The sequence below is a fragment of the Callorhinus ursinus genome, unplaced genomic scaffold (assembly GCF_003265705.2).
Source record: "Callorhinus ursinus isolate GAN/ISIS: 27379988/994484 unplaced genomic scaffold, GSC_fseal_2.0 scaffold18, whole genome shotgun sequence".
Lineage (NCBI taxonomy): Eukaryota > Metazoa > Chordata > Mammalia > Carnivora > Otariidae > Callorhinus > Callorhinus ursinus.
Genome location: NW_027397080.1, coordinates 15,159,382 through 15,186,691, shown reverse-complemented (window position 1 = coordinate 15,186,691; position 27,310 = coordinate 15,159,382). Strand labels below are relative to the sequence as shown.

The window sequence follows — 27,310 nt, the reverse complement described above, 5'->3', positions numbered from 1 at the left end:
TGTTCTGATCTGGCACGAAGTGGCTGCCCACCGAACAGCTGGTCCCTCCTCTGACCCCGGGGTTTGGGGCACAGAAGCCGGTATTTGGGAGTTGGAGAAACCTTCCCTGGGGTCATCTGGAGTGGTAGTGAGAAAAGGGCCCTCTTTCCCTCAACATAAGCCCACTTGATTCTCTCGAGAACTCTGGGAGGCCTGTGATAGGCCTAGTTTACAGAAGCGGAAAGCGCCTCAGAGAGGCCGCGCAGACACACAGCCAGGCTGCTAAGTGCTCTCCCCCTCCACAGAGGGAGCGCCATGGCAGATGTGTGGGAAGCCAGTGGCCTTAGTACAGGGACATCGGTTCCCTCCTGGATCTGCCTCTGTGTGACCTGGACTCCTTTACTTCTGCACCAGGAGGGGCCTGGGCAAGGTGTCCCCTGAGGCCAAGGTGGTCAGCATTTCCACCCCAAGCTTCTCCCGGGGCGGGGGGGGGGGCGGCAGGGAACGGGACACAGGGACCCTGAGGTCCCTGCCTCCTTGAGGCTCCCTGTCCTCTCTGAAAGCCACGATGGGGAGGGAGCAGCTGTCATGTCCTGCCTGTCACAGCCCCACCCGGGGCCACAGAAGAGCCAGGCCCAGGGAACTCATCTTCTCTCATCTCCAGTTTAGGAACAACCCTGCTGGCTGGGTCCAGGCTGCCCCAGATTTCCTGCCTGAGCCCCAGGGGTGTCTAAAACCATCCTTGTCTCTGGGCCGTCCCAGAAGCACTTAGAGGACACAGCTGAATGCCCATGGGGCCCCAGCCCAGCAAGACCACAGCGTCAACTAAGAAGGAGAGGAGAGAGCACGGGGGCTCCAAGACCCAGTTTTGATGCTACTGCTCAATCACTGGGTGAGTCCGGGCACATGACAGGAATCCCTCCGTGCTCCTGCCTCTGGAATGGGTCCTTCACAGGAAGAACTGGTGGGCCGATTCAATAAGAAATGATTGGCAAGTAGAATCCAGAACCCCAGGGCCAATGCCCCATTTTATAGGGGCAGAAACCAATGCCCAGAGAGGCACGGTGATTAGACCAGGGTGACCCAGCCTGTGAATGACAGAGCTGGGCTTCAGGCCCCACAGTTACAGGTCCCCACCCCGGGCTCAGGCTTCAGGGGTTGCTGGGATGGGAACCCCAAGTCCATCCCCCCACCCCTGGAAGCTCTGAGCTGGGCAATGGCTTCCCTGGTATCTCTGTGCCACTGGCAAAGCTCCTGAGAAGAATGAGCTCCCCATCTCCATTGCTCTTCCAAGCCCAGAGAAGAGAAGGAGCACAGCCTGGGTGACACTGGGAAGGCCAAGGAGATGAGACCCTCCTGGGGGAACAGAGCAAAGCCAGCCTCCTGCCTGAGTCCCTAGGGGAGGGATGACGATAGGAAGTCGCCATCTTGTCAAGCTCCCCCTGGCTACCAGCCCCTTCATACCTGTTACCTTCCTAAGTGTGCAAGACAACCCTGAGAGGGAGGTGACACTATCACCCCTTGTCACCCATGCAATATTACACTACGTCCCACTAGCCCTGCAACCGTGGCCAAGTCAGTTCACCCCTTATGGCTCTGTTTTCTCCTCTGCAAAGCAGGGACAATGGCAGCAGGCGGGCAAAGCCTCTAATGAGGAGGGGGCTCCGCAGGAAACACGGTGGCACTGGAGCTTTTCTGGTCTTTGACTGGCTCTTGTCCATCAGTTTCCTCTCCTATATAATGTGAAAATGAGGCTAGTATCCCTTCAGCCACCTGCTCTGGGGACCAGAGAGGAGCCAGCCCTGGGCCCCATCCAGATGAGTCAGGGGGTGAAGTGAACAGAGCATCCACCAAAAGCTGAGGAAGTGACAGCCGACTCCATGTGGGGGGCAGGCAGCAGGGAGGACTTCATGGAGGAGGGGGCCTTCCTGCTGGGTCTCAGGGTCGGCAAAGTTACCCAGGCTACAGAGGGGGAGGATATTCCAGGCAGCAGGAATAGCAGGTGGACAGCCTGGAAGCATGGGTGGGGGGCAGGTGCTGGAGAGGGAGCGGGGAATGGGATGAAGGGCTCAGGGCCTGATCACAGGCCTCCTCAAACACCAGGCTTGGGGTGTAGGGCTCAGCCCTCTGGCACTGGGAGCCATGGGAGGTTTTAAAGCAGGGGAGTAGCCTGATCCATATGTACCTGGGGAAGGACTTCACAAATTGTGAGCGTGGCACCTGTAATAGTTTCTTGAGCACAGAGAGAAGGTGCGGGACATGGAGCCCCAGGCCCACCCAGGGGCAGGTATGGCGCTGGGGAGGCTTGCCCCCTGCAGATGGGCTCTGGTGGTCCTGGGAAAGAACAGCAGCCCGCTGCCTCCCCATTCCCACTGCCTCCTCCTCTGGTTCTGTGCCTGAAGCCGGCTGCTCTGGCCCCCTCCCACCCTGACCCTTCCCAGCTCTCTTGCTTTGCCCCCTCCCCTGGGACCCTCGAGGCAGGAATGAAGGAAGTGATTTTGAGAAGAGCCCAGACTTAGCAGTCCATGACTAAGGCTTGACCTGTGGCCGGGCCACTTACGGGCTGTGTGACCCAGTGAAGATGGTTCTGTCTTCCTGAGCCCTCTTTTCCATGCTCTGTAGAATGGAGAGATGCTGTAAGCCCCCCAATCCCAGAAGCACTGGGAACATGAAGTGGGTGGTTAAGGACCCAGGCTCCTTCCATCTTGTTGCTCTGCCATTCCTGAGGTGTGGCACCCACCTTGTCTTCGTGCTTGAAGATGCTCACTATCCCCCCTCCCCGAGTCTGAGTACCGGCCAGGGAGAACGGGGCTGGGAAAGGGGACTGTGCTCCCCACCCCTTAAAAAGGCACAGCCCCGCATGCACACGTCCAGAATGCTCCCTTCCCATTGGTCAGAACAAGGTTGTGGGCCACACCCAGCCCCAAGGGAGGCTGGGAAATGCATTGGGAGACAACTAGGAGTGCTTGCTAGATACCACCGGGGATGGGGCTCCTCCGTTTGGTGACAAATCACACTGGTGATGAGGCAGTGGGGGAGCAGAGGCTGACCCCTCTGGAGCCTGGGAGTCAAGGTGAGAATCCTCCAGGGCAGGTCGGCGAGGGCAAGGGAGCCCGGGAGTTGGCAGCAGGCTGGCCAGCCATCTTCCGCCCTTTGATTGTGCCAAGAGAAGCCAGGGGCTCCCTGGGAGCTCAGTCCATCTACTACCTGTCCGTCACCCGGCCCTGCGGAGAGCAACTCTCAGGCTCTCAGACTATATGGTCGTTTCTCCCACCCCAACACTACAACCCTGGGCCGGTCCCAGTTCTGTCGATATCATGGAGTCAAATGCCAGCTTCCGGATCTTGAATAAAGTACTTTGTAAAGTCAAAGTAAGAAGGCCCACGGAGGGTGAGTGACATGCCCAAGGTCACACAGCTAGATCATGTGTCAGGTCGCCCCGATTCGCCTTTCCCCATCCCCAACTGCAGGACTGCAGTTCCAGGGCTTGGTTCCCAGGCCTGGGGGCGGCGGGAAGTACGCCAGAGACACAGCGCTGGAGCCAGGGCGCCGGTGGGGGTCCTTGCAGAAGCCTGGGCACCGCAAGCAGGCGGGGCTCGGCCGAGGCCGGCGTCGGCGCCACCTGGCGGCGAGGCCCTGCACCTGCGCCCGCGCAGCCCCCGCCCCACCCGCGCGCGTGCCTCCCTTCCCGGTGCCGAGGGCCGCCGCGTTCGCAGCCGAGAAGCCGGGCCGGGTCCCCAGCCGGCGATCCTGGGAGCGCACGTGTGCTCCCCGGGGCCTCATCCGCAGTCACGGGCCTCCGACAGAAAGGACTCGGCCTGGGGAGGCCGGGCTGCGCGGGGAGGGAGGACACAAAGGTCTGTGGTCGAGCCGAACGGGACGAAACCCGGGGCGGGGGGTGGGGAGGGTGGAGTCAGATTTACCCCGCGTAGGAGCCCCTTCCAGGCGCTCCTGGAACACGGGCTCCCGTCCGCAGCACGGGAAACTGAGGCACAGAAACCCCAAATGGTAAGTGACCGAGCTGGGCCGGGCCCAGGACTGCTTGATTTAAACCCAAACTCTGGCCCTGGATTACCTGCCCGGGGCTCTGCGGTGCCCTCCCTCCAACCAAGCTTGCCTAGCCCAGCCCCTAGCTTGGGTATCCAGCCCAGGCCTGTAGAAGTTTGCTTTTTTATCAGACAGGCCACAGTCCTGAGATGTTTGCGAGGACTATCTCACCACTGCAAAGCGGACCAGAGGGCCAGGGAGCTCCTGCCCTCCACTTGGAATGCTGGCGAGGCAGGGAGCAGCCAGACCCCGTGGAGACCGCATCAGCTCATGTTAGGGACCAGGAGACCCAGGAGGTGGCTGGGCTGCAGTGGGCCCCAGCAGGTGCCTCCCTCCCTGTGGCAGGGCTCCAGGCCAGGTCTGTCTGACTCCTGAGCCTCCACACAGAATTGGGAGATAGGGATACGAATTATTGTCCTTATTTTACAGATGGGAAACTATGACGCAGGGTTAAGTAACTTGTCTGAGGTCACATGCAAGAAGGTAGCAAGGATCCTACCCTGCCTAGAATCTCCTGTCCTCTAAGATTGGGACAGTGTGCTGACCTCACAAGGGTGTTATGAGGACCAGGTCACTTGACAGGTGTAAGCCCCCTCCGCCGGGCCTGGTGTGGAGTCGGTGCTGGATCAGTATTAGCTCAGTCACTTGACCTCCAACTGACATTCTGCAGGAACCTCATATCTTTTTCCAGTACAAAGAGATATTCCAGTAAGAAGAAGTAGCCAAAAGGACAAGGAGAAAACGTCCTTGGACGGTCACAGGTCCTGGCAGTTTTTTCACAGGGCCCCCAGCACCTCCAGTCACTAAGCTGAGGTGGCCCTGCGAGGGCTGCCAGGCACCAGCCTCGATGTTGAGTCCAGCACAGATTTCGGGCTTGGAAGAACCACTGATGATGCTCTAAGAGGCTCCTCAAATCTCTTGTCAAGAGAAGCTTGAGAGAAAACATTAGGATGACTGAAGGATCATTGAAAGAACCTACAGTCAACTTAAAAGCAGCTAAAGGACAAAAATAACACCACGTTGTAGTCACTGATGTGTGTGGTCCTGAATTTTTCATCTTTTTCCAGTAATTCGCGTCTTCCCAATGAAGGTGGTTCAGTAAATGATATTTAATATCCAAGCCTTTGTAAGACTTTTCATGGAAATAAATTCCTGAATGGGGAAGGGGACTTCGGAGGCTGGCCTGAGTGGGTGTCCTGTCGGCGTGGGCAGCTCTTGCTGCCCATCCTGTTCTAAATACCGCCTCCCGGGGAAACACCTTTGTGCTAGGGACTCGCTCCTTTGTGTTGTCTCCTCAGGAGGACAGCAGTCGGGAGTCCAAGCCCTGCAGCCTCCAGACTTCCCTCTCCCTTCTGGAGCTTTCTGGCCACAGGTCAGGATCACAGTGGGGCCGCAGGTTCCATATTGAAGGCCAGGTGTAACGCACAATGGGGGTTCTAATGTGCATTTCTGTAGGAACGTCCCCAAGGTTCTGATTAGACTAAGAAACACCCGGGGTTCCTGGAAAGTGGGACTTGAGGATAAATTATTCCATCTCTCTCAGGAAGAAAGATTTGGGTTCTGATAGGATCTGATTAAATCCCCACTTGCCTTGGGGTGAGACTGTTGCACTGTGAGTATAATACACCTCCGGGAAAGCGGTGACACCTGACCGCCCCGTCTCAGTCAACTGGCAGGAGGCGGCGTCCCCTGTCGCGGCCAGCGCGCGCAGAGGGGGGGGTGCCGAAAGCACCCACAACCTCTAATACTATAGTTTTTTCAAACAGCTACCGTTTAGCGTGGCCTGACTGAAAAGCTTACACACGTGGAATGAGTTTGTGCGCACGTGTGTCGGGCTCTCGGTCTGCGCCGTCCCCGGGCTGCCTCGGGTGGCTGTGACCTGCTCGCCCCACCTGCGGGGTCCTCGGTGCCAGAGACGCGCCGCGGCTTCTCCACGTCACTGGGGGGCAGACTCTGGGGGCGCTTCTCGTTCGGGGCTGTGCCAAAGCCAGCGGCGCAGGGCCTTCCTGTGGGCGCCGCCTGCGCGCTTCTGGCCGGTGCCCCCTTCCCCCCCCGCCCCCCGGGGCCGCGCTCCTCCCGCGCCTCGCAGCCTCGTGGCGCCCGAAAGCTTCCGCGTGCCGCAACCCGGCCATGTTGCCTCGCCTGGTTTCTCTCCGGGTTCCCGTACCGAGCTTGGAGTGATTTCCGTCTCTTCGGGCGCTAGCGTTGACAGGGAAGCCCTCTGTAACTTGCTGAAGCTTCTCGAAGACTAGCCCGTGTCTGGTTCATCTTTTTTAAATCCTCCTCAAGACGGGATAGCACAGCTGGCGCCGAGGGATCTAGGCTCGGCCCTGCCGCGTCGCCTGGGTTCTTGCCCATTGTCCAGGCAGGTCGTCCCGCTTCCGCCGAGGGGGAGAGGAGGCGCCCGGGCGCCGGGGGGACCGGGAAGCACAGGGTTCGGGGCCCTCATCAGCGCAGCTGCCGCTCTGCCCCCAGAGCTTCCCATTTGCCCTCAGAGGCCCCTGACGCTCCTTCAAGGAGGCCGTTGGGGGGCGGGCTGGGGGCGAGCAGGGATGGGAGTGCCGTGCGGCCGCCTCGGCTCTATCCTGGGGACCGTCCCCAGGGCCCCACCCGACGGGGGCCACCAGCCTTCAGCGCCTAACTCCACGCTTGCGACAAGGACACGGTTTGGACAGACCTCCCTCGGTGAGCGTGTCTTGTGCGGTGGCCCCTGAGCCCTTCCTTCCTCTCGTTGGTTTGGCTCTCCTGGATTTCCGCCTCCCCTCTGGTGGCCTGTAATTAGGGGGTTTGAGTTGTCGTCACCTCCTTTTCTTGCTTAAGAAAACGCAGACTAGGAAGCCGCGGGGTTCAGCTGGTGAGGCCCCGCCGTTCCCACCTGCGCTCGGGGGGCTCCGGTCTGTCTGCCGCTGCAGCTTTTGGGACCTTTGGATAAAGCCGGCTGTGTTCTAACTGGAAACGGGGAAATGACAGTTCGATTCCCGAATGCAGCCCTCGGGGCTGTGTTCTCCAAAATCGGGCCATCTCTTTTTGCCGCCCTGCTTGGCCACAGTATTCATTAGACTCTGGAGAAAAATGACCAATGAAGGGATGCATAAATTATAATGTATTTGGAAATATGGGCGTCTTGTTTGCATATTTGTGTGTCCATATATGTTGTAAATGTGAGCTATCTTCTCTACCTCGGGATGGTGTTGCTAAAATTAGTTTGTAAAAGATCTCTATTTAGTTGCTTTAAAGGCAAGTACTTGTAAGGATTGGGCATTCTAAAACTCAAGTTGCCATGATCTGGGAAAATATTTGACATTAAAGCTAATTTAAGGTCGGTGGTTTAATGAAAATGAACAGGTTTTTAGAGTTGTCAGCATTAGATGGAGAACTGTTCTGCCGTGTTTACTGCGAGCCGGGCAGGTTCAGGTCACCTCTCCTGCAAAATTTGTTAGGAAAGGGGAAAAAAAACCTTACAACTTTGTCTAATGTCTCAGTTTTATGGGCAATCTACACGTAATTGTTGAACAAATAAGCAGATGTAAATAATTACGAAGCATAGGTTTATGTGCTCGGCTATTACAGAAAAACTAGTACAACAAACTGCTCACGATGACTAGTAGAAACTAAGGTTTTTAGGAGCTAAGAATAAATGTAACCACGACTACTAGAAATAATAAGAGAAAGAGCTCGATGCAAAGAAATGAGATTGGTTATTTAAAGAGGGAAAATGTAGGATGAAATCTGAACGTAAAAAGCATAGCTGTAGAAGGAGAAGGCATCTTTGCCTTCTTTGCCTTCAACAAAGAGAATTTGTTGTGGCTGGGACTGAGGATGAGTTCAGAGATCAGTATGTAAAGCTTGTTAAGGAGTGATCAGCACCCGGGGAAGGGAAATGTGGGGAAGAGCAGGACCAGGTAGAAGTGGTGCAGTGAGCCAACATCCACAGAAGCCTCAGCTCATTCTCTGGGGTTCTAAAAGTTAGATTACCCTTCAGAACCGTCGTAAGTTGTGGCAAAGGGCTGGACTTTTATACCCTCCTACTGAACAGTCATTGGATGTGACCACCTGGGAAGAGGGCATGACCTTGACAAGGCCGCTGTCTGCAGTCAAGGCAGTCCCTGATGGCATCTAGCTGCTGAGGATTGCGGGCAGCTTCCCCACAGCTGAGAACCCTTCATTTCTGGTGGGGATTCTGGTCAGCACATCCCAATACTCACACAAACTCAGATCCATGCAACGCCCTGCATGTTCTTGTCTCAGTAAGTATATATCGGGGCACCTGGGTGGCGCAGGTGATTAAGTGTCCGACTCTTGGTTTCGGCTCAGGTCATGATCTCGGGGTCGTGGGACTGAGCCCCAAGTTAAACTTTGCGCTCAGTGCAGAGTCTGCTTCAGATTCTCTCTCTCTCTGTCCCTCCTGCTGTGCGCGCTCTCTCTAAAATAGGTAAACAAGGGACACCTTGTGGTGGCTCAGTTGGTTAAGCGTCTGCCTTCAGCTCAGGTCATGATCTCAGGGTCCTGGGATCGAGTCCTGCGTCAGGCTCCCTGCTCTGCAGGGAACCTGCTTCTCCCTCTGCCTGCCACCCCCCCGCTTGTGCACGCGCGCGCTCTCTCTCTCTCTCTGGCAAATAAATAAAATCCTAAAAATAAATAAATCTTAAAAAAAAAAGTATATATCAACATAGGAGCTGACAGGGAGAGAAAAAGGAGGAACTGCATAATTTAAAAAAAATTCATCTTATTGGAGTGCCTGCCTGGCTCAGTTGGTGGAGCAGGCAACTCTTGATCTCAGGGTCACGCGTTCAAACCCCACTTTTAATTAAACTAGAGTTTACTTTAAAACAAATAGGGCACCTGGGTGGCTCAGTTGGTTAAGCGTCTGCCGTTGGCTCACTTCATGATCCCGGGGTCCTGGGATCGAGTCCCACATCGAGCTCCCTGCTCGGCAGGGGAGTCTGCTTCTCCCTCTCCCTCTGCGCCCCACCCCCTCCCGTTTGTGCTCTCTCTCTCTCTCAAATAAATCTTTAAAAAACAAAAACAAATCAGGGCACTTGGGTGGCTCAGTCACTTGAGTGTCTGACCTTGATTTCAGCTCGGGTCATGATCTCAGGGTCATGAGATTGATTGAGCCCCACACCAGGCTCTGCACTTGGAATTCTCTCTCTCCTTCTCCCACCGCCCCCCCAAACCCAAATAAACAAAATTCATCTCTAATTATTAAAGTGTTATATGTCACAAAAATAACCACATTTCCTTGATTGCACTGTAATGAACTCTAACCACATCTTTAACCACAGCCGGGTTTGAGTTTTTGGTCATTTGCGGTTCTACTCTGACACTCTTGCAAATGTCTCAGTTTTAAGAAGATTCATGGAGAGGACTTTGACAAATACGGGGCTCTGATAATTTCTGGAACTAATGGGAAGACTGCATTCAAATAGAATAAGATTTGATAACACATGACTGGATGATTTGAGGAAGATGAGCTGTCAAAGTCTCTCAAATGCCAAAGAAGGTTCTCGAAATAATGACAAATGCATGTTCCTTTTGTACACTGGAGGAGGTTTTGTTAGTAAGAGCAAAAGACAGAAAACAAAGGCTTCCGAAGATGGGTGTAAGCTTGGAGCGTTGATGGGGTTCTTATTTAAGACCTTTATGCCCTCCGAGAGATTGAGGCTGAAAACCTGTTTAAACTCTTTGTCAACCTGCTTTGCCCTGTCATTTTTGCTCATGAACCTTTTTTTTTTTTAAAGTTTTATTCATTTAAATAATCTCTACACCTAGCGTGGGGCTTGAACCCACAACCCCAAGATCAAGAGTCGCGTACTCTTCTGACTGAGCCCGCCAGGCACCCCTGCTCATGAACTTGTTAAAGCAGGTCCAGCAGTGGCACTCTTTGGGGGAAGCCAAAAATAGGCAGATGACAAAAACAGAATTCCGATTGGAGGAGACTCACATGTCTTTGTAGTCGGAGATGCAGGCTTGGGAAGAGTCTGACCCTACAGGCAGCGTGCAGCGTTGCTCCATGAGGCGTGTGTTTGTGGTGAGAACACACCTCTGGCTTGATGGTAACTCTTTCAAAAGCTAGTTCTTCTGGAGATTTTGCTTTGGAAGCTGGTGCCCTTCTACTTGGTGATCAGAGTATTTGTGGAATAGATGAATTTGAGAAGATGGCTAATGAACACGAAGTCTTGTTAGAAGTAATGCAGCAGCAAAGCATTGAGGCTGCTGTGGTTGTGCAGCCTCCCTGCGAGAACTTCCAGGATTGCTGCTCCAAGGCCAATTGGAGGACACGACAATGAAGACAAATGGCTCTGGGGTGCCTGGTGGGCTCAGTCGGTAGAGCATGCAACTCTTGATCTTGGGGTCATGAGTTCGAGCCCCACATTGAGTACAGCATTTGCTCAAAAATTAAACAGCTTCTGAGAATTTAAAAAGGGAGAGAGCCTTGTTGTCCAGATTTGACTTTGTCTTTAGCCTGGTACACTCCAAATGAGAAAGAAGCACAACCACTTTATTGTGATTGTGTGCACATGTGATTGCATTAAGAGCTGGAAAGCAGAGAACCATGGCAGCTCATATGAATCCTCAAGATTCAAACACTTCTGTACTTGAAGTGGTTTCTGATAAAACATCATGAGAAAGGTTAAAGGTGGTTCCTGGAGAAACCCAAGATCCAATCCTCACCCATGATTGAGAAAGCACACTGGTTATGCTCGGCGGTACTTCCATCCGAGGCCATCCATGGAAGCTGCTCACATTCCTCAAGATTTTTACCTGGAGCTCTGGAAACAGAGCCAATTGTTAAATGGCCCACCGGTCACTACCAGGCAGCTGGGATCTCTTATTTGTCTAACAGAGGCCCAAGCAAGGTCAGAAGGGAGAGAGGAAGCAACCAAAAAAGATGCTGAGGATTTCAATTTCATCAGCTTCTGCAGATTGCCAAAGAGCAATAAACATTTCAGGATGCTGATTTTGAAAATTTTCTTGGATCACTAAATGACCAAGGTTACTTCTTGCAAAAAGGCCCAAAGGTTTACCACCTTCAAACTGGTAATTTTGCTGAAGGACTACCTGGGACCTCCTGGGGTTATTAAAGAATATGGAAAAAACAACCCCCAAACTTCTGGAAGATGAGATCCCAAAAGTAGTAATAGGAAAGGTGTTGATTATATATTATTTTAGTGATTCTTGTTTGAAACATTGCTGGTTCTCTGATGTTTGTTCTTCCAGATTTAAGAACATTTTTTTCTCTTAAGCTATCTATGACTTTCAGAAATTTGATAAAATAGTCCTTTGTAAACACATATAAAACATTTATCTTTCGACCCTACTCCATCCCTCCAAGATTCAGAAACTCTCAGTGAGTATTCTTACGTTGGGGGCCAGGACACAGACAAGGACAGGGGCGGGGAGGGGAAATTGACATGTGTTCTGGGCAGGGTTTGAGGTTTTTGAACTTTTTCTACAAGGAACAGAGTGCATGCTGCTACATTTCCTAATCGTGAACTGAAGTGAGCTGGTCACCATGCGGCTACTCCTGGCTCTTGCTGTCCTCCTGGTTTTGGATTCTTCAGTTCAAGGTTGTCCTGTGCAGAGAGCCAGGTACCAGTGGGTTTGCTGCAGTCCTGACAGTAATTCTGCAAACCGCATGGATGAGAAGGGGCCAACATTCAACCTACTTTCTGGTGAATCCAACAGAATCCTTCCTCCAAGGACTGACCCTGCTTCAATGACAAGATCCCAGAACTTGAATGATGTCTTCCCTCTTTCTGAGGGCTATTTTGGATCTGGCTCTGGCTCTGGCTTTGGATCAGGATCTGGAAGTGGCTTCTTAACTGAAACTGAACAGGAATACCAAGCAGTAGATGAAAACAGTGTTTTTTATTACAACTTTAGGCCTCTCAAGAGAAATCTGCCATCAGACAATCAGGACTGGGGCCAAGATGGACCAGAAGAGGATTTTATTATATGAAAGAGAGGGTTTCCCATCTTCATGTCCGGCAATACATCCAGTATATTTTATGTACCATAGTTAAATGATTAATTTTAGAACAAAGTTTTATAGAAATTTTAAAACCTCTGAAAAAGAAGTTTAGGTTTTATCACCTTTCCCCCTCATGAATTTTTTTTTAAAGATTTTATTTATTTATTTGACAGATAGCACAAGTAGGGAGAGGGAGAAGCAGGCTCTCCGCTGAGCAGGGAGCTGGACGTGGGGCTCGATCCCAGGACCCCAGGATCATGACCTGAGCCGAAGGCAGATGCTTAACCGACTGAGCCACCCAGGTGCCCCCCCCCCCATGAATTCTTAAAGCTTCCTTTATCTATCCTATTGTCCTGGAAAATACCTGTATTTCCTTTGTATCATATTCAACCAACATCACTATGAAATTAACTAGACTGCCCATGTCTATAAAATTGCTTTAAAGAATAAATTATACTGGCTTTTTAAAAAAGATTTTATTTGTCAGAGAGGGAACACAAGCAGGGGGAGGGGGTGCAGCAGGCAGAGGGAGAAGCAGGCTCCCGGCCGAGCAAGGAGCCCGACATGGGACTCCATCCCAGGACCTTGGGATCATGACCTGAGCCCAACCAACTGAGCCACCCAGGCGCCCCTATACTGTTTTTGTTTTTTTTTAATTCAGTTCAAGAAGCAAGTTGACAGGGAATACTTCATATCTAAGTCTTCAGAACTGACTCTGATTGTGAATTACAGATATGCCTCTTTTCTTATGAAAAACCCGGATGAAACAGAGTGAATTTATGGAGTGGGTATTTGGCAAGACCAGTGTAAAGTGTATTGCTTAATGTTACCATCAGTTGTGTTTGCAGAGCTGATGGACATTGTTGAGAAGTGTGATTGCTGTTACAGTTAGAAACCGAAGACCCAAATTAAAGCAAAATTGTGCTCTCAGTACTTCCTACTGCTTTGCTTTCCCCCCCGATATCTGTGTATTTTCAAATCTTACTGTATTAAAGCAGAACTATAATAATAAGAAAAAGACACAATTGGAAACCTCATACGACCAAGCCACTGGAATGTCGTACTTGAGAGACAAAAGCACAGACTCAGATCCGACCAGACAGCTTTTAGGAGCTAAGGCTGACTTGGGGTGCCTGAGTGGCCTCAGTGGCTCTCCCTCTGTCTCCCGGCTTGTGCTCTCACACTCTCTCTGTCAACTAAATTAAAAAAAAAAAAGGAACTAAGGTTGGCTTTATGGTACCAATGAGCCCCTTGGAAAAACTGGCCTGGTAGCTTGCCTACAGTGTTCCCGGCAGCCTCACCAATGAGTAAGGAAGGTCATTTCCTGGCAGGTGAAGGAACCTCAGGATACTTTGGCACCTTGAGAAGAGAGGATTTCACATGCCTGTCACTCTGTGGGCCACTGAGAAAGATCAGTGGAGATCTTCAAATTGCAAACTGGGGACATCTATCCAGTTGTTACTGCCTGCCCCCGTTCCATCTGAAGATGCTCCAAGTCAGACCTCTAGAACTTAGAGGCACCGAACCTGGAGAAGCCTGGTGGGTAGATTTTATCATGGTGCCAACACCGGCTGGTCGTTTTTGATATTTGCTAGTTGCTGTAGATTCCTGTACAAGTTGGGTTGAAGCTTTTCTATGCATTCCAAGAAGGCCTTAGAAGTTGTCATAAAATAATTCCTACATTTGTATTGCCGCTAACAATTCAGAATGACAAGGGAGTGGCGTTTGTGCTGAAAGTCACTAGGTGTCCAGTGCCTTGGGCATTCACTGGAAATTACACACTTCCTGGAAAAATGAACCATCTACTTAAAAGAACTCTGGCAAAAAATTTGCCATGAAACCAACTTGGGAAAAAGCCTTGCTGGTTGCCCTGCTTTGGGTAAGAGTGGCCTCTAGAAGTAGGCATGGTTTCAGCCCCTCCGATATATATATATAGATATATATATATATATCTATATATAAAATATTCTCTCTATTCTGTACTCTTTTCATGGCTTAGGCATTCCAATGGGGGCTCACGTTAGGGAACTGGATACTCTCAGTCTTTGGGAAATACTCTAAGTTTGCTTCTGGCAGGTTGATGAACACCACAGATGTGTCCTTAACACCTGTCTAAATGCTGGAGACGTGGTGTCCCAAAGACCATAAGAGCTGGCACCTGGAGGACCAACTCTGACCTCATGGAACAGGACCTTTTACGAGGTGCTGTTGACCAGCCATTCTCCAGTGAAACGGAAGAGAATTAAGTGGTGGATTCAGCACCACATTAAGCTGGTTCCCCAAGAATACTCAGGTCCTCAGCACCCTGTCCAGGAGAACATCAAAAGGAATCCTGCTTGGACTGTCGAGCCACTGAAGGACCTGAAACTACTATTTTGGAGAGCTGGTTCCAAGAAATCAGAGAATCATTCTAAATACATAAAGTTTCCATTTGTCAACCCCGATCTAACCCCATTTCAGCAGGAAGGAACTAGAGTGGTTCGTTGTCCCAGTTCCCTCATGAGTGAGGAATGATTAAAAGGCAGTGGGGATTGAAACCGATGACCAACAGGACTAAGAAGTGCACCTGCAACTTTTTACCCAGGCCTTTTCTGTTGGCCTTAAATACCCCTCACTCTTCTGCTCCAGGAAGGTGGATTTGAGCCTTGCCTCCTGTCTCCTCGTTGGGCTACCTCTCGAATAAACTCTTTTCTTGCTGCACACTCTATGTCTCTGTGATTAGCTTTGCTGTGTATTGGGCAAATGAACTTGAGTTCAGTTACACTAGGGACATGATTGTCCTGTAGCTTGATGATAGGTGGCCTGCAGAGCCTTCTTTTAAAGCATCAGCTTCATTGAGGTATTATTTATGTCATTAAAATTCACCCATGAAGGAGGGAAGAATAAGGTCAGCCAAAGTCTTCTGACTGGTTACAATAAAATAGGACCATACCTATATTTACTTTTTAGATAACAGCATGTCCACTTATATCCATTTATATATATATATTCACATATACATATATGTATATATACACACATATACATATGTACATACACATACACTTCCCAGCCCTTCTCCTTTTGCACCTGGATGGGGGCCGTCAGACTAAGCTTTGGGCAATATGGCTGGTCCATAAGACCTCTGGCATAATCCTCCCAACTGCCTACCCCCTACCTGCTGGATAGATGCCAAGGCCCAGCACAGCCTTGGAAATCACATGTCGGAGATGGCAGAGCCTGGTCAGCCCCAGTCTCTGCATGATCGTGTTGAGCACTGACTTCCCCCGCCACCATTCCCATCGCTAACTGAACTTCATATGAGTGAGAAGTAATCTTAACATTGTGTTAAGCTCTGAGATCTCAGGGTTTATCTGTTAGAGTAGCTAGAATTTCCTTAACACATACAAAAGGTGAAACATCTTGAACAGTATTACGTAAAAATATGTAATAAATGTCATCTTTACCACCATCTTCATCATAACCATCTTAATTCACCTACTCTGTGCTCAGACAGACAAATATTTATTTATTTGAAGGGGGAGGGGCAGAGGGAGAGAGGACCCTCGAGCAGACTCCCTGCTGAGCAGGGCGTCCATCGCAGGGCTCGATCCCAGCCAGGGCCCTGACATCATGACCTGAGCTGAAACGAAGAGCTGGTCGCCTAACTGAGCCACCCAGGTACCCCTCCATTTATATATTTTTAATAGTTTTCTTTCCCTTTTTCCTCATTATCATACGTAGGCTTTGGTTAAATTTACCATTTTGTATGGGAGTCAGAAAACTTTCTGTAAGGAGACACACAAAAGTATAAATATTCTGCCCCCACCCCACACACCAAAATGAGCCACACAGTAAATATTTTAGAATTTGAGAGCTGCTCAGTGTTTCACAACCGAACACCGCTGGGCACTGAGGGTGCGCAGTGCAGCTTATATTTGTATAACTTCCATGTATCATGAAATGTTTTTTCAACCATTTGAAAATGTAGAGTTTATTCTTAGCTCATGGGCCATATGAACATAAGGGAGTAGGCTGGAGTTAGGCACAGGTTTTCGCTGACCTTACTTTAGTCCATAGGCTGTGGAATACGAAGGGCCAAGTAAAAGGCCACGTGTGCGTGTGTTCTGGCTGTGGACCTGGTCCTGACGCAGTACTGTTCACTGACGCCTGTGCTCCGTAGGAGGGTTTGCTGTGTTGTGCGGCCGATGGGCTTTGACAAACTCATGCTGTCATATATGCACCAGTGCGGTCTCCTGCATGATAGTTTCACTGCCCTAAAAATACCCCTATGCCCCACGGAGTCCCTCCCTCCCTTTTCCCGAACCCCTGGCAACCACTGATCTTTTCACTGTCTCCACAGTTTTGCCTTTTCCGGAACGTCCTAGAGTTGGGATCTCACCGCCTGTGGACTTTCAATCAGCTTCTTTGACTTAGTGATAACATTTGAGGCTGCTCCCTGTCTTGTAATGGCTTGATAGCTCACTTCTTATCACTGAGTAACGTTCCATTGTATGGTTGCACCACAATTTATCTGTTCTTTCACCTGTGGAAGGATATCTTGATTGCTTCCAGGTTTTTTTGAAGTAGGCTCCACACCCAACATGAGGCTTGAACTCACAGCCCTGAGATCAAGTGTTGCGTGCTCTGCCAACTGAGCTAGCCAGGCGCCCCTGATTGCTTCTAGTTTTGACAGTTATGAACAGAGCTGCTATAAACATTCATGTGCAGGTTTTTCTGGGGACATACATTTTCAACTCATTTGGGTAAATACCAAGCAACATGACTGCTGGCTGGTAAGGGTACGTTTAGCTTTGTGAGAAACTGCCCGAGTGGCTGTACCATTTTGCATTCCTTCCAGCAATGAGTTCCTGTTGTTCCACACCGGCATTTGGTGTTGTCGGCATTTGGTGTTGTCAGCGTTTTGGATCATGGCCATTCTAATAGGCGTGTAGTGGTATCTCATTACTGTTTTACTTTGCATTTCCCTGGTGACAGAAGAGGTGGAGCATCCTTTCATTTGCTTCTTTGCCATCTGTAGGTCTTCTTTGGTGAGGTGTCTGTTCAGATCTTTTGCTAATTTTTTAATTGGGTGTTTGCTTTCTTACTCTTTTAAGAGTTGTGTGTTTTGGATACAAGTCCTGGGTTGGATCTGTGTGTATTTTGCAAATATTTAATTCCAGTTTGTCACTTGTCTTTTCACTCTTTCAGCAGTGCCTTTCACAGAGCAGAAGTTTTTGATTTTAATAAAGTCTAGCTTGCCAATTTTTTTCATGGATTGTGCTATTAGTGTCCTATCTAAAAAGTCATTGCCAAGGGGCACCTGGCTGGCTCATTCAGAAGAGCATGCACCTCTTGATCTTGGGGTGGTGAGTTTGAGCCCCATGTTGGGTATAGAGATTACTTAAATAAGAATAAAACAAAAGTCATTGCCAAATGCAAGGTTACCTAGATTTTCTCCTAGCTTGTAGCAGCTTTGTGTTTTATGTTTAGGTCTGTAATCTATTTTGAGCTAGTTTTTTTTGTGTGTGAAAGGTGTAAAGATCTATGTCTAGATTCATTTTTGTCCATGTAGATGCCCGTTTGTTCCAGCACCATCTGTTGAAAAGGCTGTCCTTTCTGTATTGAATTGCCTTTGCTCCTTTGCCAAATATCAGTTGACTCTATTTGTGTGGGTTTATTTCTAGACTCTCTATTCTGTTCCATTGATCAATTTTATGTTTTTTGTTTGTTTTTGTTTTGTGTTTTTTAGCCAGTACAACTCTGTAGTGATTACGGAAGCTTATAGTCAGACTTGAAGTTAGGTTCAGTCCTCTGACTTTGTTCTTCTCCCTCAATACTGCATTGGCCTTTCTTGCTTACCCCCCACCTCTGCCTTCCATATAAATTTTAAAATCAGTTTGTTGATATCCACAAAATAACTTGCTGGGATTTTGACTGGATTTGCACTGAATCTGTGGCTCACTTGAAAAGAGCTGACATTTTTACAATATTGAGTCTTTCTATCCATGAACATGGAGTATCTCTCCATTTATTTAGATCTTTGATTTCTTCCGCCAGAGATCTTGTACATATTCTGTTAGATTTATACAAATATTCCATTTTGGGGGGTGTGCTAATGTAAATGGTATTATTTTTTATTTCAAATTGTTCGTTGCAATTTACTTTTTTTTCTAAAGATGTATTTATTTATTTGAGATGGGGCGGGGAGGGGCAGAGGGAGAGGGAGAGAGAGTCCTAAGCAGACTCTGCTGAGGGTGGAGCCCATCATAGGGCTGGATCTCACAACCCTGAGATCAGGGCCTGAGTGAAACCAAGAGTTGGTTGCTTTATTTTTATTTTTTTTAAAGATTTTATTTATTTATTTGACAGAGAGATAGTGAGAGCAGGAACACAAGCAGGGGAAGTGGGAGAGGGAGAAGCAGGCTTCCCGCCGAGCAGGGAGCCCGATGCGGGGCTCGATCCCAGGACCCTGGGATCATGACCTGAACCGAAGGCAGATGCTTAACGACTGAGCCACCCAGGTGCCCCTGTTTATTTGATTTTTTTAAAAAAAGATTTTATTTGAGAGAGAGTGCATGAGCAGGATGAGGGACAGAGGAAGAGGGAGAAGCAGATTCCCTGGTGATCAGGGATCCTGATGTGGGGCTCAATCCCAGGACCCTGAGATCATGACCTGAGCCAAAGGCAGACACTTAACTGACTGAGCCACTTGGGCACCCCTGCAAATGACTTTTGTATATTAATCTTGTATCCTGAAAACAACTTGCTTTAGTAGCAGGAGTTTTTCTCTCAGTTCTTTAGGATTTTCTACAAAGATGATATCTTTTGTGGGAAGAAAAAGTTTTATTTCTTCCTTCTCATCTGTATCTTTTATTTCCTTTTCTTGTCTTAGTGCATTCCTTAGGACTTTCAGTATGATGTTAACTAGGAGTGGTGAGAGGAGGTATCCTTGCCTTGTTGCTGATCCTAGGGGGAAAGCATCTAGCTTCTCACCATTAAGCATGATGTCAACTGGAGGTCTTTTGTAGATTTATCAAGTTGAGGAGGTCCTCTTCTATTCCTAGTTTGCTGTGAGTTTTTTGTCATAAATATTAGATTTTCTTAAGTGCTTTTTCTGCACCTATTGGTATGCTCATGTCATTTTTCTTCTGTAGCCTGTCATGTGATGAATTAATTGAATTTTGAATTAGTCTTACATACATGGAATAGCTGGTTGTGGTATATAATTCTTCTAATACAACATTGGATTCTATTTGCTACTATTTTGTTGAGGATTTTTGTATCTATGTTCATGAATCTTGGTCTGTAGTTTTCCTTTCTTGTAATGTTTTTGGTTTTGGTATTGGGATAATGCTGGCCTCATAAAATGAGTTCGGAAGCATTTCCTCAGCATCTATCTTCTAGAAGAGATTAAGAATTGGTATGATTTCTTTCTTAAATGTTTGATAGAATCCCCCAGTGAACCATCTGGGCCTGGTGCTCTCTGCTTTGGAAGGTTATTAATTATTGATTTAATTTCTTAAATAGATATAGGTCTATTCAAATTCTTTCTATGTCAGTTTTGGTAGATTGTGTTTTTCTAGATTATCAGATTTGTGGGGAGAGAGTTCATAATATTCTTTTATTATCCTTTTAATATCCACAGGATTAGTAGTGATGGCCTCTTTCATTTCTGATATTAATAATGTCTTTTTTAATTGGTTAGCCTAGCTAGAAGTTTGTTAATTAAAAAAAATCATTCTGGGGTGCCTGGGTGGCTCAGTCAGTTAAGCGTCTGCCTTCGGCTCAGGTCATGATCCTAGGGTCCTGGGATCGAGCCCCGCATTGGGCTCCCCACTCAGTAGGGAGCCTGCTTCTCTCTCTCCCACTCCCCCTGCTTGTGCTTGCACTTTCTCTGTCCAATAAATAAAATCTTTAAAAAAAGATAATCATTCTTTGATTTCATTGATTTTTTTTTTCCCTCTACTGATTTCCCATTTTCAATTTCATTGATTTCTGCTCTAATTTTCATTATTTCTTGTCTTCTGCTTACTTTGGATTACTTTGCTCTTCTTCTAGTTTCCTAAGGCAGAAGCTTAGATTACTGATTTTAGATTTTTTCTTTTCCAGTAGGTTCACGCCCAATGTGGGGCTTGAACCTATAACCCTGAGATCAAGAGTTGTACACTGCACCAACTGAACCAGCTAGGCACCCCTTTCTTTTCTAATAGGTGCATTTAATGCTATAAATGTTCCTATAAGGACTGATTTTGTTGCATCTCACAAATTTTAATTACTTAAAAATATTTCTCTTGAGACTTCTTTGACTCATGTTAGTTAGAAGCGTGTTGTTTAATCTTCAAGTATTTGGTGGGATTTTCCAGCTATCTTCTGTTGTTGATTTCTAGTTTAGTTTCATTGTGGTCTGAGAGCATACTTAACATGATTTCCTTCTTTTAAATTTGTTTATGGCCCTGAGTGTGATCTATTTTGGTGAATGTTCCATGTAGGCTTGAGAAGAATGTGTATTCTATTGTTAGATGAAATATTTTATAAATGTCCATTAGATTTAGTTCATTGATGACACTGTTCAGTTCAGCTGTGTCCCTACTGATTTGCTGCCCGCTGGATCTGTCACCTACTGAGAGGGATGTTGAAGTCTTCAACTGTGATAGTGGATTTGTCTTTTTCTCCTTGCAGTTCTAGGAGTTTTTACCCCTTGTATTTTGATACTTTTACATCTTCTCAGAGAAGTGACCTCTTTATCATTATGTAATGTCCCTCTTTACCTGATAATTTTCCTTGCTCTGAAGTCTGCTTTGTCTGAAATATAGCTACTCAAGCTTTCTTTTGATTTGTGTTATTGTGATGTATCTTTCTCTATTCTTTTACTTTTTTTTTTAAGATTTATTTATTTGAGAGAGAGCAAGCACGTGAGCAGGGGGAGGGGCAAAGGGAGAGAAAGAGAAGCCAACTCCCCACCAAGCACAGAGCCCAATGAGGGTTTTGATCTCAGGACCCCAAGACCATGACCTGAGCTGAAATCAAGAATCAGCTGTTTAACTGACTGAGCCACCCAGGTGCGATTATCCTTTTACTTTTAATGTTTCTCTATATTTAAAATGGGTTTCTTGTGTACAACATATAGTTGGGTCTTGTTTTTTAATACACTCGAACAGTCCATGTTTTTTAATCATTGATATTTGAAGTGATTATTTTTTCATTATGGGGAGGTTGATTTTTTAAAAATCATTTTAGTTTTCATCATAAGTAAGTGTACCCTTTTAATCCCTTCCAGTATTTTCCCCATTCTAACCCCTCCCCCCACACCTCTGGTAAACAATCAGTTCTCTATAGTTAAGACTCTGTTTCTTCATTTGTGTTTTTTCCTTTGTTTCTTAAATTCCACCTATGAGTGAGATCATATAATTCTCTGATTTATTTTGCTTAGCATTATACTCTCTAGCTCTATCCATGTTGTTGCAAATGGCAAGATTTCATCCTTTTGTGGCTGAATAATATTCCTGTGTGTGCGTGTGTGTGTACACACACCACATCTTTATCCACTCATCTATAGATGGATATTTGGGCTGCTGCCATAATTTGGCTATTGTAAATAATGCTGCAATAAACATAGGGGTGCATGTATCCCTTTGAATTAGTGGTTTTGTATTTTTTAGATAAATATCCAGTAGTGCAATTACTGGATCATAGGGTAGGTCTATTTTTATTTTTTTGAGGAACCTCCATACTGTTTTCCAGAGAGGCCGCACCAGTTTGCATCCCCACCAACAGTGCACAAGGGTTCCTTTTTCTCCATATCCTTACCAACACTTGTTGTTTCTTGTGTTTTTGATTTTAGCTCTTCTGACAGGTGCAAGATGATATCTCATGTAGTTTTGATTTGCATTTCCCTGATGATGAGTGATGTTGAGCATCTTTTCATGTCTTCTGCCCATTTTTAAATTGGATTATTTGGGGTTTAGGGGGTATTGGGTTGGAGCAGTTCTTACATATTTTGGATACTAACCCTTTATCAGATGTCATTTGCAAATACCTTCTTGCATTCAGTAGGTTGCCTTTTGTTGATCATTTCCTTCGCTGTACAGAAACTTTTTATTTTCTATGTAGTCCCAGTAGTTTATTTTGCTTGCCTCAGGAGACATATCTAGAAAATATGGCTGATGTCAGAGAAATTACTCCCTGTGCTTTTAGGATTTTTATGGTTTCAGATCTTACATTTAGGTCTTTAATCCATTTTGAGTGTATTTTTGTGTACAGTGAAATACAGTGGTTGTTTCACTCTTTTACATGTGGCTGTCCAGTTCTCCCAACACCATTTGTTGAAAAGACTGTCTTTTTCCCATTGTGTAATTTTTTTGTTGAAGATTAATTGACCATACAATTGTGGGTTTCTTTCTGGGCTTTCTGTTCATTTTCAGGGATCAATGTCTTTCTTTTTAGGCCAGCACCATACTGTTTTACTTACTACGGCTTTGTAATATAACTTGAAATCTGGAATTGTGATACCTCCAGTTTTGTTTTTCATTTTCAAGATTGCTTCGGCTATCTGAGGTCTTTTGTGGTTCCATACATATTTTAAGATGGTTTGGTCTAGTTCTGTGAAAAATGCTGTTGGTTATTCTGAAAGGAATTGCATTAAATCTATAGATTGCCTCGGGTATAATAGGCACCTTAACATTATTTGTTCTTCCGACCCATGTGCATGGAAGGTTTTTCCATTTCTTTGCCATTATCTTCAGTTTCTTTCATCAGTGTTTTATAGTTTTCAGAGTACAAGTCTTTCGCCTCTTTGGTTTATTCCTAGATATTTTGTTTTTGGTGCAACTGTAAATGGGATTGTTTTCTTAATTTCACTTTCTGTTGCTTATTAGTGTGTAAGAATGTGACAGATTTCTGTACATCTATTTTTTATCCTGTGACTTTACTAAATTCATTTATCAGTTCTTAAAGTTTTTTGGTGGAGTCTTAGGGTCTTCTGTATATAGTATCATGTCATTTATAAGTAGTGAGAGTTCTACTATTTCCTTACCAATTTGGATGCCTTTTATCTATGTTGTCTAATTGCTGTGGCTAGGACTTCCAATACTATGTTGAATAAAAGTAATGAGAGTGGACATTCTTGTCTTGTTCCCAACCTTGGGGAAAAAGCCCTGCTTTTCTACATTTGAGTATGTTGTTGGCCAAGGGGTATATTTTGTTTTGGTTGTGGGTTTTTCATATAAGGCCTTTATTATGTTGAGGTGTTTCCTCTAGACCTACTTTGTGGAGGGTTTTTTTTTTTTTTTTAATCATGAATGGATGTTATACTTTGTCAGATGTTTTTTCTGCATCTATTGAAGTCATCATATGGTTTTTATCCTTTCTCTTACTGACAATCACAAATGGTTTGCAAATATTGAACCAGTTGCATCCTGGGCATAAATCCCACTCAATGGTGGTATATTTTTTCTTAATGTACTGTTGAATTCTGTTTGCTAATATTTTGTTGAGGACTTTTGCATCAATATTCATGAGATATTGGCTTGTAGTTCCCTTTTTTGGTGTTTATCTGGTTTCTTGAAAAAATGAATTTGGAAGTTTTCTTTCCTCTTGCAGTTTTTGGAATATCCAGGTTGAGAAACATAGGTATCAACTCTTCTTTAAATGTTTGGTAGGATCCAGGGCGCCTGGGTTGCTCAAGTCAGTTAAGTGTCTGCCTTCAGCTCAGGTCATGATCCCAGGGTCCTGGGATCGAGCCCCACATTGGGCTCCCTGCTCAGTGGGGAGCCTGCTTCTCCTTCTGCCACCCGCCCCCCCCCCCCGGCGTGTGCTCTCACTCCCATTCTCAAATAAAATCTTAAGAAAAAAAAAGTTTGGTAGAATTCGCCTGTGATGAATTATTGAGTTTATCTACCGCATTTGTTACTTTCTATTCCTCACCCTTTTCGTTCTCATTTTTGTCTTCCACTCTTTTCTTGGGTGGGGATGGGCAACAGAAGGAGATAAAGCATGGAAAAGGGAATGTGTGGATTTTGAGCATCCAAAGAGGTGACAGAGGAGTTCGTATTTCTTTGGCTGCCTCCTACTTTGGGGAAATTCCCTATTGAGTGCATTTTTTTGTGGACATCAATGCACGTTTCCCACTGTAGAAGCTAAAATGTGCCACCGTCCTTCTCTTCACTCCTTGGCATGTAGAATGTGGGATGATGACCTGGGCTTGGACAAATGGGCACCCCCAGGCAAGACTTTGAGTCTTGATCAAATGATGGAGCAATTACAATGTGTTCACAGCAGGGGGTCAGTAGCATTGTCCTGCAGCAACTTAAACTGTTCTAGGAAAACAGATTGTCTTGTAGAAACCCTGTGTGACTTGAACATGAGTTCAAATCCTAGCTGTTGTGACTTCAAATATCTTCCTGTAATTATATCAAGTGATTAATTTTTGAACTTCTCTTTCTACTGCCTTGTAAAATTTTATCTAGTTTTGTCACTAGCTGCGTTACATTAGGAAAATCACTTCACCTCTCTCAGCTTTTGTCTTTGCCTTTTAAAAAGGGACCAGGTACTGATGTACATAAAAGCACTTAGCTCATAGTAGACAGAGGTAAGCAAATGAATCAAGGCTTCCTCTTCAGCTTCCCAAGGTCTTTCTTCCCTTGGGCCATGGGGGGGGCAGGGAGGTGCAGGCAGTACCCAACTTTACCTTCAAACGTTATTGCTGTCTTCTGGTCCAGAGTTATCTGGAAGAAACAGTACAGCCTAGAACAAGCACTGCATTTCACTTTTCTAAGGGCTGCCAAGAGAGTGCCTTGCAGTGATTTGCCAGTGACCGCTGACTGGCCTGGTATCTGGCCCAGTGGGCACTCGGTACTGATCCCATCATGACAAGCCCTCCGACCCCAGTGTCCATAAGCAACAGATATTGTTCCATGAGAAGAGGGGCCTTCTCCATCTTTTCATACACTATTCCCAGTGCCCGGCATACACTCAAACAGGAACCTAACATTACTGGGGCTGGGTGGACAGCGTGCTGCAGTCTCTTCACCTGCAACTGAACCTAACAATACTGATCCCAGGGTGGCGTGAGAACAGGATGGAGAATGGATGTGACAGTACTGGTCTCTGGTGTGTGCTTGGAACTCCAACAGATGCGTTTCCATCTTTCTCTTGATCTTTAACTTTTTGTTCAGAATCTAACATAAATGAATTTAAAACTGCTGGGGAAAAACGACTGCCAATCCCTTCTATGTACAAATGGAATTTCTGTCCTTTATACTCTTTGCATGTGCTAATAAATTCATTTGGTTAGAGCTTACGTGCCTTTAACATTTCAGTGAGAACTTCCCAATGTTTATGTAGTTAAATGACAAAAGTTAAATTATACAAACATGACGGAACTATGTTTAGAATATGGATGAGCAGGAAAAAGCTTGGAAGGGAATTTGGAAAGAGCTGCTGTTAGACAGTAAAATGAAGTTGAATTTTTAAAAAATTTTAAACTTGTGAAAGGAAAAAAAAATATGCCCAAAGAAATGTCCCCATCCTTGTAAAATTAGGGAATATTGGATTCTCATCACCTACTGGAGACCAACAGGAGATCTGAGGCAGTGGGAATTCTACTGGTTGGAGCCATCACCTTGTCACGATGGGGGGGGAAGGCTCCAGGGAGTCTGAGTGAGGCTCCAGTCCCTGAAATTCCACGTTTCCAAAACCGAACTCACCTTTGTCTTCACCGTTCCTCAGGTTTCAGGAACACCCTGGATCCCTCTGACAGCTCCTCTCCCCAGGCCACCTACTGAACCCACTTCTGTTCCCTCCTGTCACTGCCTTTTGCTCAGGCCCCACACCCCCTGCAATTCCAGGTGCCCCTTAACACAGGGATTAGGGGCGCTGTCCCCCTTCCAGTCAAAAATCTGCATGTAACTTGACCCTCTCCAAACTTAACCAATAGCCTACTGTTGACTGGAAGTCACTGAGCACGTACTATGTATGCTCTCTAGACACACTGTATACTGGGGTTCTTACGATACAGCAGCCTAGGGAAAACAACTTGCAGTACCGTATCAGAACACAGGAATCCACGGACCTGCACAGTTCAAGCCCGTATTGTTCAAGGGTCAAGTGTACAGCGTTGCCCAGACTGCTGCCTTTGGTGCATCCGGTCTGTCAGATCGACCTGGTGGCGCCTAGCTCTACAACCCTTACCCTCCTGTTTAAATATTTCCCATGTTCCCAGTGCTTACAGGACCAACGCCAGATTCCTCCTCCTGGCATTCAAAGCACTGTGACCCAATCCATCTGCCAAATTTGCTTCTCATTCCCTGTTATCACACTCCACGCTCCCTGGGCATCTTGCCCCACACTTTCCCAACTCCATGGCTCTGTACACGGATTTTTTTTTTTTTTTTTAAAGGAATGCCTTCCACCTTCACATCTCTGGAGGTTCAGCCTAAGTGCTGTCTCTTCAGGAGGTCCCTGAACCCAGAGGAAGTTACAACTCCCTCCTCTGAATGCCCACTTTTTACCCTAGTGATGTTTATCATTTGCAACCAGACCACGAACCCCGGGGGAGGGGGGCAAGAAATACTCATTTTGTCTTCCCATACGAGGTATGGTCTATAGGTGAGAGAACATTATTTTAAGCCAAGGAGCAGCCCCCAGCCCATTCCTAGGCAGCAGTCCATGAAGTGACTTTCTTTCCTCCCAAGCTTGCCACAGCATGTAACGAAAGCCCTCCAGCTTCCCCCCTGCTCTTGTATGCCTCTCAACCCTCCCTCAGGGGTGGACACCAGATTGGAACCACCGTACCTCTCTGGTCCTTTCTTTAGAGCCAGGCCAGGAGTGAACAGAGGGAATCCAACATCGTTTTTCTTCCTGGCTTTTGGTTAGTCCAAATCCTAAGGTGATGAGGTTTGCTACTTCAGCTTCATGGCAAGAAATGCAACAGCCCAGAGGAAAAAGTTCTCTGTTCGAGAAGAACTCATCTGGTGATGCTCTGAGTTCCCGAACTGATCCATTTCTCTCTCCTCAGCTTGGCCGGTAAGCTTCTTGAGAGGAAGGACTGTAAATTCCTAAGAAATCTGCCTTTATTCTGTTGGGTGAGAAAAATCCTTTAGGAATAAAGGCTGGCACCCTACCCACTCACGGGTGATATCCAGAAACGTGACACTCTGAGCTTTTTATGCTAACAAAAGGAATACCGAGATAGGTCAGGAGATGCAACTTGGATTCAAACACTGTGAAATTTTGTCAAGCAAAAATAGTCTTTATTCAAATTTAATGGAAACAGGGGTCACTATACTTTGCAAGACGGGGAAAAATAAAATTAAAAAAAATTCTTTTCTT

At 46.7% G+C, this 27,310-nt stretch overlaps 2 pseudogenes; both read left to right on the top strand.

Moving 5' to 3' along the window:
• The first annotated feature begins 9,495 nt into the window (after nucleotides 1-9,495).
• Nucleotides 9,496-11,111, top strand: LOC112811871 (DNA helicase MCM8-like; annotated as a pseudogene).
• A 264-nt stretch (nucleotides 11,112-11,375) lies between these two features.
• On the top strand, nucleotides 11,376-12,067 carry LOC112811872 (serglycin pseudogene; annotated as a pseudogene).
• Nucleotides 12,068-27,310: the final 15,243 nt, after the last annotated feature.